This window comes from Carlito syrichta, unplaced genomic scaffold (assembly GCF_000164805.1).
Source record: "Carlito syrichta isolate Samal-C Ts95f unplaced genomic scaffold, Tarsius_syrichta-2.0.1 Scaffold136626, whole genome shotgun sequence".
NCBI lineage: Eukaryota > Metazoa > Chordata > Mammalia > Primates > Tarsiidae > Carlito > Carlito syrichta.
Window position 1 is genome coordinate 579663 of NW_007080722.1, and position 3772 is coordinate 583434.

Consider the following 3772-nt stretch of genomic DNA (forward strand, 5'->3'; position numbering starts at 1 on the left):
CTAAAGTCACCACCGCCCAGGCGTCTTGTGCAGCTCAGTCTGCATAGGGCAGTCAGCTGCTTACGCAGTCTACGGACAACAACCAGCAGCCACGGCATCTACAAGACGGCAGGATGGTCCCAAGCCCGCGGAGACTCATCAGCCTCAAGCTCAGCCCAGGTGAGGACAGAACAGAATAACCCCAGTTGGCCTCAGAGACCTGAGAACCACCCCATGAAGCCAGTCACTGCTCCTCCACCCTGTCTCCCCAACATTTATTCCTCTACACAACCGAATGGTTGTGATCAGAGCTGCCACTCTCAGCAGAACACCCGTGGGCTACCGAGCTGCTGGGCACCGAGGAGCAGCCAGGGTCAGCAAAGCAGCCGTGGACAGCAGCCTCCCACTGGCTACCCCCAACCCCAAGCCAGATCCTGCAGCCAGTCTCCAAGTCAACATGGCCCACAAAGCAGCAGCTATGGGCAGCAGAGTTCATTCTGGTAGGACCACCCCAGGAGCAGAGGGGTGTTGATGGCCAAGGGTCTGGAGGATTTTCTGGCCAGAAGAGAACCCGAGCACGCGTGACCTTGATAACTGGAGCAGGGGAAGAGAGAGATTTGGTCGTGGAGGCTTGAGTAGAGGGGTGGGGTGGAGGACGGGGAGAAGAATGAGGGAGCATGGGCAGCGTTGGAGAGCGAGGTGGCCTGGAGGATCTAGGTGGAAGGACTAGACCTTGATCTAGGCCCGCCCATAGGTCCATATGAAGATCTGGCAGCAGTGCAATGGACGTGCAAGGATTAAATGACGGTGTGACTCGAGATGATCTGGCAGACATCTTTCAGCAGTGTAGGGTTGTTAAGATGAAAAACAGGGCCAGGCTCGGTGGCTCAGCCTGTCATCCTGGCACTTTGGGAGACCGAGGCGAGTGGATTGCCTGAGCCAGCAGGTTCGAGACCAGCCCGGGCAACTTGGCGAGACCTCATCTCTACAATAAACATAAAGCCAGCCAGGCCTGGTAGCTCGTGCCTGTGGTTCCGGCTACTTGGAAGGCTGGGGCGGGAGGATCGCCAGAGGCCAGCAGGTCGTCGCTGGGGTGGCCGTGAGTGTGCCCCTGCACTCCAGCCTGGGCGAGAGAGTGAGACTCCGACTCAAAAAAAAAGATGCACAGCAAGAGAACTGGGCAATCCATGATCCACATCTACCTGGACAAGGAAATAGGAAAGCCCAAAGGTAATGTCATAGTATCCTATGAAGACTCAACGACTGCCAAGGCCTCTTTGGAGTAGTTTGGTAGGAAAGATTTTCAAGGGAGCAAACAAAGTTTCTCTTGCTCGGAAGAAACCTCCAATGAACAGCATGTGGGGTGGTATGTTACCGCGAGGCAGAGGGATGTTACCTCCACTCTGTGGGGATCTGGGGGCCCAGGAGGTCCTGGGAGACCCATGTGTCGTATGGGAGGCCGTGGAGGAGACAGAGGAATCTTCCCTCACAGAGGGCCCGGGGTTCCCCAGGGAACCCCTCCAGGCAACATCCTGCTCCAGGCTGGAGACTGGCAGTATTCCAATCCGGGGTGTGGAAACCAGAACTTTGCCTGGATAACAGAATGCAACCAGGGTAAGGTCCCAAAGCCTGAGGGCTTCCTCCGGCCACCCTTCCCACTCCTGGGTGGCAAAGGTGGCCCTGATGCCCCACGGGAAGGAACAGGTGGCCTCGTGGACCGTGTATTCCTGGCAGAATGTTCAGAGGTGGCCGTGGTGGAGACAAAGGTGATGTGGCTTCCGTGGTGTGGCCAGGGCATGGGCTTGGATGGTTTCAGGGGAGGAAGACGAGGTGGCCCTGGGGGCCCCCTGGCCTTTGATGGAACAAATGGAGGAAGAAGTGGCAGACATGGGGGATCTGGAATATGGAGGAAGGTGAGCACCGCCAGGAATGCAGAGAATGGCCCTACCAGACACAGGGACCCACAGAGCTGCACTGACTACCAGATTTACATTTTACACAAGAAGAATGTTTTAAATTTAAAACTCCATATTTATAACGTTGGCCACAACATTATGATTATTCCTTGTCGATGCTTTAGTATTTTTCACTGTTTGTGAAGAAACATTAAAACAAGTTAAATAGCAAAATTAATTAATTAATTAGTTAAATTTTAAAATAAAAATCCCTTGATCTGAGTCTTGGTGGACATAAACATCCATTTCTGTTGATTTATACCTGAGGGTGGAATTATGGGTCAAAAGTATGATGATGAGTCAAAGTAGATGAAATGATGAGTCAAAAATGATCATCATCAAAAATGATGAGTCAAAGTAGATGGACCCCGTTTTACAGCGTGGTATATTTTTAACTGTCTTTCGCATACAATGTGCAAGCAGTGGTGTATTTACATAGCTGCCATACTGTTTTTCTTCTTGCTGAATCATGCATTGTTCTGTCCTGATCTTGTATTTTTCTAAGATCGTGGATGCCTTCTTAATTTCCCTCTGAGAACAGTTTGCTTTCCCTGTTGAGCTGAAACTTAAGGACTGGGATTTTCTGTTCTATTCATTTCCCCTGTAGCTTGGAGACATCACAGGAAAGGATCTCAGAAGTTATGCAGAAACTGTGAACAGTTCCTGGTCTTCTTTCTCACTTCTGAGGTTCTGTTCAATGACTTGTTCCTAATATCACTTCTATCTTGGAGTGCAGCCCATTCTAACAGGAAAATGCCCTTTACCAAATATAGCACAGCTGTGTACCACATAACGATCCTTCGGTCAACAACAATCTTGACATCATAAGATTATAATACTATATTTTTACTGTATTTCCCATTTGTGTTGCAATTGCCTACAGTATTCAGGACAGTAACAGGCTATACAAGTTTTACCCTAGGAGCAACAGGCTATATCATATAGGTTGGGTGTGTAGTAGGCTATACCACCTGTTTGTTTAAGTATATACCATGATGTTAGCACAATGATGAAATCACCTCATGATTCATTTCTCAGAACATGTCTCCATTGCTAAATGACACATGACTGTAAAAGCTCTAGAACATTTACTTCCATCCACTTCAATATAGAATGTACTGATTACAGAAGTGAGCTCCAATACAGGTTGGGCTCTCTATATCCAAAATCCAAAATGCTTCAACATCTGAAACTTTTTGAGTGTCAACATGATACCACGAGTGAAAAATTTCACACCTGACCTCGTGATGAGTCACGGTCAAAACTTTGTTTCATGCACATAATTATTTGAAATATTGTATAAAATTACTTTCAAGCTATGTGTATAAGCTATATATGAAACAAACAAATAAATTTTGTGTTTAGATTTGAATTCACACCCCAGATACATATACATCCAAAGCAATATTCGTTCTGTGCATTTGTCAAAACTTATAGAACTTTACAGCACAAAGAGGAAGACTTAATCCTTGCAAATTAAAAAAAAAATCATTTAAGGGATTGAAGAAACTAGGATGAAATGCAAACTATGACAGACCAATCCAACCATGTTACAAATGCATGACATAACCTTTTCTGTGAAAAAACAAAAAGGTGTTAAATAACTTTGAAAATGGAGACTGTAAGACTAAAGACAAAGAAACTGTAAAATTCTGAAAACATATACATGTATACTGAGATTGAGCAAATAAGTAAATGAATAGTAAATGATGAGAGCCAAGTTTCTCACTGCTGTGGTAGGAGTTTATAGATAAACAAAAGAAAAGGAAAATAAACATATAGTACTTGATGAAAGTTGAAGATATCAGTATGAACTTATATTTTGCCTAATCTAGTTA

The 3772-nt window shown here is 46.0% G+C and overlaps 1 pseudogene; it reads left to right on the forward strand.

Moving 5' to 3' along the window:
- Positions 1-274: 274 nt before the first annotated feature.
- LOC103251170 lies at positions 275-1957 on the forward strand (annotated as a pseudogene).
- The last annotated feature ends 1815 nt before the right edge of the window (positions 1958-3772 follow it).